The sequence below is a fragment of the Pteropus vampyrus genome, unplaced genomic scaffold (assembly GCF_000151845.1).
Source record: "Pteropus vampyrus isolate Shadow unplaced genomic scaffold, Pvam_2.0 Scaffold398, whole genome shotgun sequence".
Taxonomy (NCBI): Eukaryota; Metazoa; Chordata; class Mammalia; order Chiroptera; family Pteropodidae; genus Pteropus; species Pteropus vampyrus.
The window spans coordinates 432,562-446,401 of NW_011889179.1; positions in this window are offsets into that span (position 1 = coordinate 432,562).

Consider the following 13,840-nt stretch of genomic DNA (forward strand, 5'->3'; position numbering starts at 1 on the left):
GATTGTGCTGCCGAAGGCGCCTCGGCCCAGCTCCGTTAGGTGGGTCGCTTGACTCCAGGCCAGGAAACGTGAGAGCAGGTCAGCGCTGCCAAGTGGAAATCTGACCAGGGAAGGAAAAGGCTGCCCGGGAGAAGAGCGGCCACATGGGAAGGGGTGGGACGGACCCCACCAGGAGCCACAGCCGGCCCACCGCTCCTCCCCCACCGTGCTGGACAAGGTCCCCTTGTTTAGATTAGCTTAATTGCCCCACCGAAATCGATGAACAAGGATCTTTTTAGACATGGAACTTTCAAAATGTTCTTCGAGTGGGCTTTTTTTTTTTTAAGATATCAAATGCTAAGCCTTTGTGGAGTCAGACACTTCCAGGGACCTGGGAGATGGGACCTTACTTGCGAGAAGGAAGCGACCCTGCCTGAAATCAGAAGGAAACTTGCCAAGAGTTAGCTTTACCAGGCGGCACACACAGTGGTCGTTTTCAGCCCACTGCGTTTGGGTAGTGGGGACGCTGGTGACGTTGGACGTGGCCTGACAGTGTTGTGAGCCTGCTTCCTTGGCAGGTGACTTTCAGAGGAGGCATTTTAAGAAGATTAAAACATCCGCAGACTTGGAGGGTGACAGCATAATCCACTTACTGTTTTCATACCACTTAATAGGGTTTTCCTTCTAAACGTGCATTTCCACAGTGGCCCTTCCACCGCAGTGCGTGGATGCCGGAGGCTGGGCCGGTCGGTATGGGCACCCGTGGGGTGTGCTCGTCCAGGCAGACCTCGGAGGTGCTGCTGGTTCCGTCCAGATCACTGCAGGAAGGCGAGTCATAGCCTTTTTGTTGGTGGGGGGGGTCTTTGCCCTAACCCTCTGTGAGGCACAGTGGGACAGTGGGACGAGGTCTGCCTCTACTCGTTTTCTGAAAGGTTCTGGGAAATGAAACAAAACCCTGAAGCTGGAGGGAAGGGCTCTGAGTTCTGTTTGGCCCGTTTGGAACCCACGGCGAGGCAGGGGTCACACAGGGTCGACGGCGAGTCCGTAGAGACCCCCCCACGAGGGTGCCCATCGTACTGGGCGTTTTGTCCCGAGTGTAGGAAGGAGGGTGCTGGCCATCCCCCAGGTGGGCTCCGCTCACAGCTGGAGAGATTTGCAGAGCATCGTCAAGTTATAAGCGCGGCTCCCGTGCTCTCCTGCCTCTGTTTGGCCCGGATCCCAGGTGAGGGGAGCATTGTTCAGCCGGAGGTCGGCTGTGTTTTCATCCTTCCAAACCTGTTGAAGGATTTGGCTGGCAGGGGGAGCTGCATTCCTGAACCAGAGCCCAGAGGCCCTTCATTTTGCCGCATTCAGGAAGAACCTTCCACCTGGGGTCTTGTTGTGCAGCCTGCATGAGCTTTCAGAGTCTCCTGGAGACTCTCTTCTGCGGTTTGCCTTTGAATCCTGGAGCCAGCTAGCTTGCTTGACCACCGGGTCATTCCCATTTCAAAGAAAGGAAAATCTTGAGTGCAAAACGTAGCAAACCTTTAAAACAGATGACGGAGGAGTTGGAACAGTGCGCGTATCTGGTCCAGATGCCATGGTCACTGTACTTTTACATACAAATTGCACAATTTTTGAGCAACCACTTGGACATTGCGAGGCCAGAAAACGATAAATAAGCTCCTTGCTGCCAACATTTTAGTCATCGTTTTAGGAAAATACATCCAAAAGTATGATTTTTGGTTTGGAATGAGAAGGGACTATTTTCCCCAAGTTTTTTCGGGGGAGGGGTTTGACACCCCCAGGCAGAGGACGACCTTGGGGGCACCCGCCACGTGGGTGGAGGCTGCGCCTCATCCTCGTGTCCATTAAACCGAGGTTCACAGCTGCAGTGCCTTGAAGCAGTGATCTTCAGACACATTTGCTCCTGACCTGTGAAGAAGCTTTGAAAACTACGGGCACATTTTTAAGTTGACATCTAAACTTTTTTGGGCTAATTTTAAGTAGCTGTAAAAGATATACTTTCTAGTATATCGTAAATACGGACATTTAAAATCACCATTGCGCTCAGAAGTCTCCAATGTGAAACACGAATGACTTGGGGCCCGTCACCCTTTAAAACATCGTGACGCGGCCTTTTCTTCGTCAGCTTGCGTGTTCGTTTCATTTCCCCTCTTGGAATTTTATTCTGTCACGTGTTTTTATACCTTAAAGTTTTTTATTGATCGTTCTCACATTTCTCTGACAGAAGTGTACAAAAACTGCACTTCAAAACATTTCTGATCGCAAGGCAGCGTTAACTCAGCCCAGGAGACTTTGTCGTTGAAGCATCGGTACGAAACCGATGACAGAAGCGTGCGTGTGCCCTCGCTCTGTCGCCTTCCACGACAGGCGCCCCACTTCTGCAGATTCATGGCAAGACCCTCCCCCAGCAGAAAGGTCCCCAGCTCACTCTGCTGTCTCCAGGAGAGGCCTGTAATTATGAAACACAGAGAATCCATAGGAAGCAGGTGTGTCTTAAAGTGCCGGGTGGGGGTCCATTTAAGGTGCCTCAAAGGAATTGTTGAACGGCCCTTGCTGCTGGAACATTCCAAGAGAGGAAGGGAGTGTGTGAAGGCGGCCTTGGGTGGCGCCCCGTGGGAGCTGGACTTCCACCACTGGGCCCTCCCAGGCGGTTCAGCTTTAGCCACGAGGTCTTAGGGACGTTGAGGATCTGGCAGTAGTCGGAGTGCCCACACCGAGACCCCGTGGGGCGGTCTTTGTGTTCGCACAGGGCTCTCTGGTGCTTCTGCCGTGTTGTCTTACTGTGCTTGGTGGGTGGGGGTGAAGCATTTGCTACCTCATTAAAATAAGACATCAGTGCTGCATCATTTGTTGCACATTTTCTCGATTTCTATGTCAGAGGGCAAAAGATGCATTTCATAAACATGCGTGCCTCGGCGGCAGTGTATTTTTATCTGGTCGGGTTAAAATGTAAGCCTGTGTAATGGTGTCGAGTTGAACTTGCCAGGAAGATGTGTTAGAAGCAGAAGAGATTTCAGAAGAGGTTTTGCCCACTGGGGTCCAGTGAGCCCGCTCTGCTGGCCTGCCACCTCGGAGCAACAGTGAGTGTGCTCTGGGGGCCAGTGCTGTCTGCTCATCTTTAGGGGGAGGGCATTGGGGACGGGGGCGCTGGGCTGGGCTGGGTTTGCCAAGGTGGGGTCTCCCCTGAGATCTCCCTCAATCCAGCTTTGTGGGGCAGGAAAGCAGGCCGCTCACCTGGCTCTTTGACTTTGGTCCTGAGGCGTCGCTGGGAGCCTTACCTGTCCTCTATCCTCAGGCTGCCCCCTGAGAATCCCCTTGTGAACGCTTCACCGTAATGTCCGGGGACAAGACGTGCCCTCAGACTTGGAGGCAGAGCCTTAGTTCCCAGGGAAGAGTGAAGGCCAGAGCTGGCTCCAAGGTCACGGTCTAGGCTTCTGTGGATAACACTGGCCCAGCCTGTGGGAGAAGGTCGTGAACTCGCTAGCCCTCCGTTGGTCTCAAAGCACGAATTCTTCCTCACTCACTCTTGGCATCTTCGGCCTTGGTACTGAACTCGAGGTTTTAGGCTCTGAAAGGCTTAGAGAAAGGCCAGGGCTGCTGGCCTCGCACAGTGGGGGTCACTCACCCTAGACCCTCCCTCCTCACCTGGGGCTAGACTCCAGCGTGCAGATCTCCCAGCCAACTGCCTGCATGGGAAAGCTGGGGCAACTGGGAGTGGTTTCCCATCACTTATGGAAAACCGTTCGCGTGAGCAGCTGGGAGTCGGCCCTGTGCACTGCCCTCTGCGGGATAGAGCCAGGTCTTTGGGGACTGCTGGGGCTGCTTGCTGTCCTGCACCCCATTTGGAGGCAGTTCTGCCTGGGTGCTGGGCGGACTGTGGAGTTGAGGCCGTCTGCTCTGATTTGCCTGCGTGGGCTCTCAAGCCCAGCGGGACCGGGCAGAGGTCTGGGGTGTTCCAGCCCATTCAGCTCACCCTTGCATTATTCAGAGTTCTAAAGTGTTTTCACTTAAGAGAATAGGGAGTGGCCTGGGCCCTTCATTCTTCAGCAGAAAGTTGCAGTGCCCGGCCTTGTGCGGGGAGCATTTATATCCTGGCTGGGCCATCCCTGGCTTGGCGTGACCTTGGCCCAGAAGACGCCCACTGCTCCAAGCTACAGCTTCTGTGTTGTAACCTGGGGAGCATAATGAGTATTTGTTCTGGCATTTAGCAGACCCTGGGAAATAACACACAGAGGGCTGGGTCCTGTGCGGAGCAGTCAGCCTCCTTCTCTCTGCAGCAGAGGTCCCTAACCTTTGTGGCACCAAAGTGCTCCTAGGAGAATGTAATAGCTGATCTCAGGTGGGGCTGAGGCAGTGATGCTGGCGCTGGGGAGCAGCTGCAAATACAGATGAAGCTTCGCTCGCCCACCCGCCGCTCGCCTCCTGCTGTGCGGCCTGGTTCCTAACAGACCACGGACTGGTACCAGCCTGCGGCCTGGGACTTGGGGGCTGCTGCTCTGCAGAACCTGGTGAGGGCTATGCTGTCTTAACTGCATTTTGCAGAGGAGAAGGAGGCACAAAGAGGTTAAGTACCTTGCCCAAAGCCACACAGCTTATGGCCGAGCCTGGGTGTGAGCCCCGGAGCCCACCTGGGGGTGTTAGGTCTCATGCTGGCGCTGTGAGACCCGGGGGTTCAGGATGCCTGTACCCATAGGAAACGCTGTGTTTACACGTGTGTTGAGAATATGCGTTTTTGCCATTTGGGATACCGTGTCCTTTTCCTTCAATACAACTGAAAATTTTTCATAAAAGAAGTGGTGTTTAACACCAATCAGATGCAAAATAAAATTGAGACCATGTTTTCAACAAGTCATAGACTAGCAAGGTGGGTTATACTAATAATTCGAAACTGGGAGAGGAGACGAGCATTCTGCAGCGTCACGGGGGACCCAGGTGAGTGGGAGTGTCCCTGGGGACCTCTCTCCGCGGCATTGTCACCCAGCTGGTTATCGGCCTGTCCTTGGCCCGTTCCGACAGTTTGAGCAGCTTCAGCAGCGAGGCTGTGTGCTGATAAGCGTCCTGCGGATGATGTCAGTTTGTGGTTGTGAAGTTCAGATAGGGTTTTGATTAAGTCTGGCGGGTCTGTGGGAGGGTCTCGAAGCCAGCTAAGTGCAGGCCGTGGTTTCTGCCTGGTTATGATACGGTTTTGGGAAACAGGTTTTGACAATTTTCGTGTGGCTTTCCTCGTGATCCCTCAGAAGCTCGTGGCTCTGGGGATCTGTTCCTGCCCACACAGCCCTCCTGGGCTTGGAACCCTCAGGCTCGGGGCTGGGATTCCAGGCCCGCCTCGCCCAGCACCGCCTTCCCCCAGCCACCCGGCTCAGCGCGCCCTGAGGGCTGCCGAGTCCTGCCGCTCCGTGACGCCCCGGTGCAGGCGCTGCAGGGACCCGGGCGGGCAGACGGGCGGAGGACAGCTGTGCCCTGCGTCCGTGCTCGACGCCGACTGGGCCGTACGGGGAAGAGCCAGCGGGAAGTTTGTGACCCTGCCCAGGCCGCCGCCATGAGCCCAGCACGTTTCCGGTGGCGTGCGCTGGTGACGCGTGCAGGCGGCTGAGTCGCCCGCGGGACCCAGTGGCATCGCGCTTTGAGTGCCGGTGTGCCGGGCGTCATCTGTCGTCTGAGTGTTTCTGGGGTCGTCACAGCGTCTTTGACAGACAGCCGTGAGTACGTACCAGGGCCAGGCTGTGTGTGCTGCTCACACCCAGGCACGAATCTGCCGACTGCTGGGCGCGGGAGCAGTGGCTGAGCCCGGGAGCAGTGGCTAAGCCCGTCACGCAGACGAGGAGTCCGAGGCCCGGAGCCCTCGAGGAATCCGTCCGGAATCCGTTCTCGTCGGATGTCTCCGCTAGGGAATGTGCTAGGGACAGTGAGGGAAGCAGCGGGACGCAGTTCCGGCCCCGCAGAGAGGCGCCAGCGGAAGGACGACGCACAGCCAGTGCCGCTGCGGGGCTCGCCCAGCATTCGGGGCCGTTGCCGCCTTCATGTGAGGCTGTTCGCGGAGGGCTTCCTGGAAGTGGAGGCGCGCCTAGCTGGCGTGGGCAGAAACCAAGCTTGACCGTCGGGGCCTGAGGATGGGGTTGCTGCTTTGGACGGTGGAGGTGGGGGTGCGCCTTCAACCGAATATTTTAGTAAGTGACGACCCAGCCTGGGAAGAGGCACCGCCAAGCGTGGCTGGTGGCCGGTCAGAGGCTGACCCCAGGACTGTCAGGAGGGGGCAGGGGCTGTGCGCCAGGGCCTGGGAGGTGGGAGAGACTGGGCTGGACCTCAGATGCTCCGCTGACTGGTGTGGGGCCGCGAATGCTCCCGGGGCCTTTCGATCTAGGAGAGAACCTCTGCTCAGCACCTGGGCTGTGCGCCGTGAGTGGCATCCACGTGACGTCCTGCCAGCTGTGGCTCGGTCGACGGGAAAGGCGCTGACTTCCGGGTAGGTGAGACCTCGCTACGTTTACAGGAGGACTGACTGCGCCCCTGCTGGACACTGTCCCTCCCCAGCCCACCCAGTTGGTGTCCTGGCCTGGTTTTCTTGTCTCCTCTCTCCGGGGTCCCCGTCCTGTCTGTCACTGGCGGGGGCTCCTGCGGCCGCTTAGGAGATAGGACCTGTGAAGCAGGAGCTGCTTGGTCGATGCCTGTTTGGCCCCCACTGTTCTGAACACCCCTGGGCGTCACTGCGGGAGGATGGGTGCCCTGGACAGGGTCCTTGGACCACATCGCATGATAGCAGGGAGGGACTCAGAAGCATTCCATGGGACCTGTCATGTGCCACACGCAGCTTCTGGTAACATTTAAACAGCCCTGTGACAAATGATCCCTATTTTTAAGATGGGATGTCCTTATTGGATGAAGGGACTGGAGAGGGGTGACCCTGGGAATCGACCACGTGCCACCTCCCTGCTTCGCAGGAGAGGACAGCGAGCAAGGCGGACAGGTCGCTGCCCTTGCGGTGGGGAGACCGGGGCACCTGCATCCAGCGACCTGACCCCCGACCCCTCGCTGGTCGCTGTTGGGTGTCGAGGGTGGAGCGTGTCTCCAGCGCAGACAGGGTGTAGCGGAGGGCTCTGCACCCCACGAACCACCTCAGGCCGTCCTGCGCAGCGTTGGGCCTGGCCCGGTTCTTTCTGTCACCAGCTGCTCTGAAGCCCCAGACCAGGAGTTCTTGGCCTTTCCCAAACCGTTCTTTTTCTTTTGCAGGTTTCCACTCCAAGATCTTGTCTAGATTTACACTTTTTTAAATCGCAAAGCTGTTTTATACATGCAGAGGCTTCATTTCCAAACACGTGTGCTCCTCGCACCCCCCAGACTCCTCACCTCGGCCTGCAGGTGACACGCTGTCAGCCGTGGGGCTCCTGCGGTTCCGTGTCAGGCTCCGTGTCAGGCTCCGTGTCTGCCGTGGGTTTTCCCCACTCAGATTGTGGGTGTGGCAAGGAGGTTGCCTTCTGTACAGTGAGGCGTCAGTTTGCGTTAGAGGCCTGCGTGTCTGGTGCGTGTGGTGCTGCCTTGATGGTCTGTCTTCTTGGCACCGTCCCCGAGCGACTGCACATTTCCGACGAGTCCATGTAGCTGGGGCCCTCGGGCATGCGGCCTCTGTCCGTGTGGCAGAGTCGGGGTGCCCTCACACATCCACTGTCTGCCGCCGAGAACGCGTTTCCAGGCTGATGGTTCTAGTCTTGATTTGATAACTGATCAAGAACTTCTTGAGTCAGTCCTTCGTAACTGTAGATGTTGCAGTTTTTATCGATAGCTTCAGCCCCGCCCCTCCCGCCCGGTGACCGCCTTGCCCGTGTGTCGTCATGGAAGGGCACCCGCACTGTGTCTGTGGTGTCCTTCTGTTGCCAGGAAGAGGGTGGCATCCGAAAGTAGGACAAGGGGAGTCGAAGGGGTGGGCAGAGCCGAGGGACACCAGCGAGGGAGGTGGTGCCCCAACCTGGGCCTGTCTGCACAGGGAGCCATCCACCCCTAGGCCCAGGGGCTCGGGAGGAGCAGGTACCAGAACCATCTGGAAGGGGGGCTGCAGGAGAGGGGCGACCTGTCGGGCGTCCACTGTGCCTGCCTTCCGGCCGCCAGGCCTAGTCCCCTGCTTAGCAGGAGCTGCTGGCTGTGGGCTTATGGTGACTTGGGGGTCTCGAGGAGGTGGCAGAAGGGAAGCAGCGCATTGGCCGTTGGAGCCGAGAAGCACAGGCCGAGTGGCCTCGGTGGGCGCAGGCGCAGCTGCGACCTTGCTCGGCTGTTTCAGGCCCACGCGCATGGCCGGCCACTTTCATCACTTTATGGGGTTGCAGCCGGGCTCCCGCTGACTCCTGGGCAGCCTTGAATTGACCCGAGAGCAGTCTGAGCGCTCTGGCCACGGCGCATGTGGTAGGACCACCGTGAGGGCTGGGCGGGGAGGGCGGCCCGGATTAAACATGCACCTGAACCACGCTACCAGCGCCCAGTGCCAGGCAGAGGGCAGCAGGCAGCCCTGCGGGCCGACACGGGGTGAGCAGGCACTTCCCTGGACCTGCGGGCGAGAGGCCCTGCCCAGGCCCCGGGTGTAAACGCAGCGCGCGGGTCGGATTAAGGTTTTATCTGGAGCGTGGCTCGTGTGCTGGTTATGAAATGTGAGACCGCTGCGCTGCTGACCTGTTTTTCTTCTTGCTCAGTCTTTCTGCAGCTCGGTCTGTCCTGGGTTACTCTGCAAAACGAACGCGCTAACGCCGCACGCAGGTTCAGAACACGCTCGTTGTCCGCGCCGCGGACCCCGCCGCGCGCCTGCCGGCTGCCCGACGTGACGCCGTGCCAGTCACTGGACCTGCGGCTCCTGCTTTAGTCCGTTTCAGGATCAGCTCAGGAAATCGTGGCTTGAGCTTTAGTTTCTGATGTCACTGACTGATGAGCCCCAAAACCTTCTCAGCTCTGTGTAATCTGGGCTGGCCCTTATAGTTTTTCCCAAATTTAGGAAATTAAAAATTTCCATCTTTCTATTTTTTTCTACCTGCCTTTTTGTGTGTGTGAACCTCAGTTGCTCAACTCAGTTCTAAAGGAAACTACAAAAGGAACAACTTTTAACAATTATGAAAAAATTATGTAATAATCATTACAAAGCAAAAGTCTCTAACCAATCGAGTGGCCCCATATATATCCTTCCCCTGTTTATCTAGTTTTAACCTTTTTTGGGTCATGGATTCTTTTAAAATTCTGGTGAAAGCTATGGAAAACCCCCCATTTTCTGTATACCTTAGGGAGTGTTCACGGGGTTCCAGCCCCCCGCCCAGGGCTGCGCTCTCCAGCTGAGGAGCCCTGTTCCTGAGCTGAGGCCGAAGGCCCTGAGGGGCTGCCTCATCTGTGTTGGCCCTTGGAGGTGGGGTGCTCGGCCCGGCAGTCCACGAGAGCCCGTGCAGCTGGCAGCCCCGAAAGCAGGTAGACTGGGGTTGGTGCTGGTCTTGGCCTGAACTCTCCCCCAGAGGAGCATGTTCGAGATAAACCCCAAGGGTGGTGGCCACTGTAGCTTTCTGTTGTCGTGCCCAGGACCGGCACTGACCACCGGTGGGACTCGGGGCGTCTGTCTTGGGTACGCGCGAGGCGGAATGCCGTCTCGAGTGACGTGCAGTGCCGTCGTGCTGGTGGCATTAGGGTGCCCCAGTCTGCTGTGCGGGGAAATGCAGGGTAGTTAAAATTAGCAGTGAGAGCCACAGAGCGTCAGTGTTGTCCAGAAGAACTGAGCAATGTCACATTGAGATAAGACTTGGGAGTGGCTGGCGGAATTCCTGGTCCTGGGCCCGGAGAGGTGGAAAGGTCAGGCTTGGAGCTACAGCAAGTGGGACCTTATTGTCAGCACGGAGTCCTAAAAGAGGGGCCACTGGGACAGACCTCTGCATTTGTACCTGTGGTTAATCTTGTAGCCACGGGTGTGCCACAGCGTGGAGAGTGGCCTTAAAAATATATATGGTACGATGTTACAAAATCATACGTGTGTGTGTGTGTGATATTGTAAGAAATTACATAATGTCGTTTGGCTATATAGCATATATAATACATTATAGCTTATATATTAAATAGTATAATACAATGTAATATTTGCTTTGTTTAAAATTCTCTGAGAGGCAGTCTAGCTGTCCAGGGTTCAAGTTCCCCACTAGCTCATGCTCACTGATGAAGTGAGGAAGGCATGTTTTGTCAGAGGTCTCTGATCGGGGGTCCGAAGCTGCAGCCAGAGACCCCTGAAACCCCTTTGTCCTGAGCCTGCCTGGCAGAGCTGGCACGTGGCCAGCTCCTGGTTCGGAGGAGCTGGGGGGTTGGCGAGGGGCCTGCTGTGCTCTGAGTCCATCTCTCTGGTGGGGCTGGAGGACCTGGGACTGTCGGCTTTCTCCACTGTTGACCACCAGCCTCCCTGGAGGCACCTTCTGTAGAGGGCCACAGCCACCGGGGACCCCACGGGTCTCTGGCACATGGTCTCAGTTCCTCTCAAGACGGGACATCCCATGCAATTCTCGTCAGCTCTGCTTCTGTGGGCGTCGGCAGCCGACTTCTTGGCGGGCCAGCCCAGCGCTTCCATGCTGGGAGCAGTGAGCAGCGCAGAGTCTCACCCATCTATAAAGTCAGCTCTTGTATGACTGGTCACTGCTGGTTCTCGGCGGCCTGTCACCACCTCTGCCCCAGCGGTGAGAATCCTTGATGGGAGGGCATGAGTCCTGTGATGTCTGCGACTGCTTTAAGCAATGTCCACTGCACACGGAAGGTGAAGTAAGAACTGTTTGAAAATGAGAGTTTTCATCAGGCCAGGTTTGAGTCTCCTCCATCCAAGGGCGAGCACAGCCCTCCGGGTCTCTTTCGGACCACGTGTGTGTGCTCTCGCCGCTCCGTCACCCCCGGCTCTGCCCGCCACTCTTGGCCCCTCCGGCGTGCTGGCTCTGAGCTCCGACGTGGCCTTGGAGTTCTAGACGCCTGTGTGCAGCTGCCGGCCCCGTGTCTTCTCTGGGACGAGGGGGAGGCCCACTGCTGGGGGGCGGGCGGGGGGGGGCCAGGGAACAGCCCCAGCCCCTTCAGCTCTTCCGGCTGGTCAGAGGATTCAAATGACACAGCAGATTAGCAGGAGAAAATAACATTTTAGTATGTGTGAACAGGAAATTCACATAAGCATGGGAACTACAAAGACAGGCAAAACTAGGTATATACATCATTTCAAACAAAGGAGAAAGGGAGGGCCGGGGGTCTTAGATTTCAAAAGTGAAAATGGGCAAATCACAGGTAGAGGAGAGATAGCAAGCTCCCATATTCCCGCTAGGCCAGGGGTCCCCCACACCCAGGCCGTGGCACGGTTCCGGTCCGTGGCCTGTCAGGAACCGGGCCGTACAGCAGGACGAAGCAGCACGTGAGCGAGCAAAGCCTCATCTGTGTTCGCGGCCGCTCCCTGCGCCGGCATCACCGCCTCGGCTCCGCCTCAGATCCTCAGGCGTTAGATTCTCGCGGGAGCCCCGGGCCCTGGTGCTACAAAGGTTGGGGACCGCTGTGCTAGGCAACCTAGAAATGACGGGTCGCCGGTTAACAGGCCCTTGTGGAGCTCGTCCTCTCTCACGCTCCGGTGTCCTTGCTGACGCAGGTTTTGTCGGTCTGGCCAGGAAAGAGGAGGTAAACTACTTCCTGAGGTTTCTGGGCCTTAATTGATTTCAGCTCAAAATAATCCGCGTGCCAGGGTGGCACGTTCTGAGGACCAACCCCCCACACTGCAAATAAACGCAGAGCCCAGGGGGGCGTCTCGCCCCTCCCTCGCTTTCCCGCCCGGTGGTGACAGGTGGTGACACTGCGTTGACCCGCACTGGGGGAAGCGTTGCATTCAGGGCTGCTGTCCCGTGCCCGCCGTGTGCCTGGCGGTTCTCATCCCGCGTCGTCCAGGCAAGTGACTTGGCCCTTTGTGCCTCAGTTTCCTCATCTGTCACTCGGCGCCAGTACGTAATATTCCCCACACTGGACTGTCGTGAGGCTTGAGTGGACGCACACAGTTCTAGAAGTACTTCCGAGGCTTCAGCTGCAGGCACATGGTCAGCGGGGAGGCGGAGGGATGCTGGCACGGATGCCTCGAGGACGGAAGCCGTGGAGAGGAAGCAGGCTGCCCGAGCAGAGGCGGCTGAGCTGGAGGCGGCTGGGAGCACAGGGTGGCGACAGCCCGGCCGGAGGGCAGCCTGTCCCGCCCGGCAGCTGCTGTGGGCTCCGAACTGTCGCGAACAGAGGAAGTGGGTGCGAGCAGTGGGTGTCGTCACTGCACGTCGGTTCCTGCGTGCTAGAGCTTGGCATGGGGCACGAGTGAGCGGCCGGCTCACCTGGAAGAGGACGTCGAGGTCCGGCTGGTGGAGACTTGGGGTCTGGGAGAGAGGGGCTGTTGGAGCGGCCTGGCTGAGACCCACCTGCAGGTGACGGGGGGTGGGAGAAACGGGAGCGGAGGGGCCCGCACCTGCCACTGCCGCACGCCCTGCCCGGGGCCCTGCATGTCCCCTCGCGCGTCCCCTCATGACGGTGCCCTGGGAGGCCGGAGAGCGCCTGCCTGCTGGTGGCACACGTGCTGGAGATGCCAGCAGCCCCTCCTGCCACCAGTCTGAGCCCCGGGGCACTGGGCGTCCCCAGCCGCGTGGCCTTTGGACCAGCAGCGAGCCCGCTGCACTTGCAGAGGGTGGCGTGGTGACAGGTGGCACGGTGAACCCTTCATGGCCTAACATTTTTTCTCGATAGATGAACCTCTATCACCAAAACCAAATAATTTTCATATTTGTACCTCGCTGCCTTTAACTGGTCAGCTGGCTAGGCCGGGAGGCCAGCATCCTGGCCGCGGGCCGGTTCCCTGGAAGGAATCTGCAATCCAGACACCCCATGAAGGGTTCACTGGGGGCCTTGGAGGAGGGAGGCCCAGGGAGGCGGTTTCGGTTGGGGGAGGTGGTCCCTGGGGGGAGGTGCAAGGCCTGCACCATCGCCCTGGGTGTACACTGCTCCCTCCTGGAAACTCCGCTGCACATCCAGGTGACATCACCTATCAGGCCGTCAGGGCCGCTGAGTCATGATGCTGTAAATTATGTCCGCAAGGAAAAGTTTGTTAGCTGCGGTTATGTCTTCTCCCTGTTAAAGTTGGACTTGAAAGAGTGAGGTGTGTTAATAGGGCGTCTGTTACAGGCTCCCTGGCCCTGCGGGCCTTTCTCCTGTGGCGATAGTGCCCTTGTGTGGTTTTCAGTTGTAGGAGTAAAGCTCGGAGCGGAGAAGGGACAGGTGCTCATCTCCTCGGGGTCTCGTAGTGGCCTTGGGGCCCTGCTCTGCTGCCTGTGCCTTCCTGATACTCTGGGTCCAGGGGCGAAATGCTAACTGAAGGTGGAGTCCAAGGCAGACCGAGCTGACTCGGAGCTGTCACTTCAACCTGGCAGGCGTCACGTAGGCGTGAGTTGAGTGGCTTGTGAAGGGCCGCTGCTTCTGCCTTCCCCGGTGGCCCGGGGCTCGCTGGGACCGATGTGGGCCGAGGAAGCGTGTTGTGGGGACGGAGCCTGGCGGGAGAGCCCCTGGTGCACTGCGGGGCTGCTGCTGCGGGCCGGGAGCCCGGTCGGGCACAGGCCGGTGCAGCCCTCTGCCGTGCGTGTCAGCAGGAAGCCTGCTTTTGTGAGCGGCCACTGTTACTCTGTTGGTCCTCCCCATTCTGGAATGGGCTGCAGGTGGTTTAGGTAGGGAACGTGCTTAAAGGCACAGGTCAGGTGCAGGTGCAGGCGTGCGAGCGTGCTGACTTCGCTCTGGTGAGTGCACACTGGGCTGTCTCTCGGCTGGAAGTTTCCTGGGGCACAGGGAGGGGGACCGCCATCAAGGCTGGCTGACG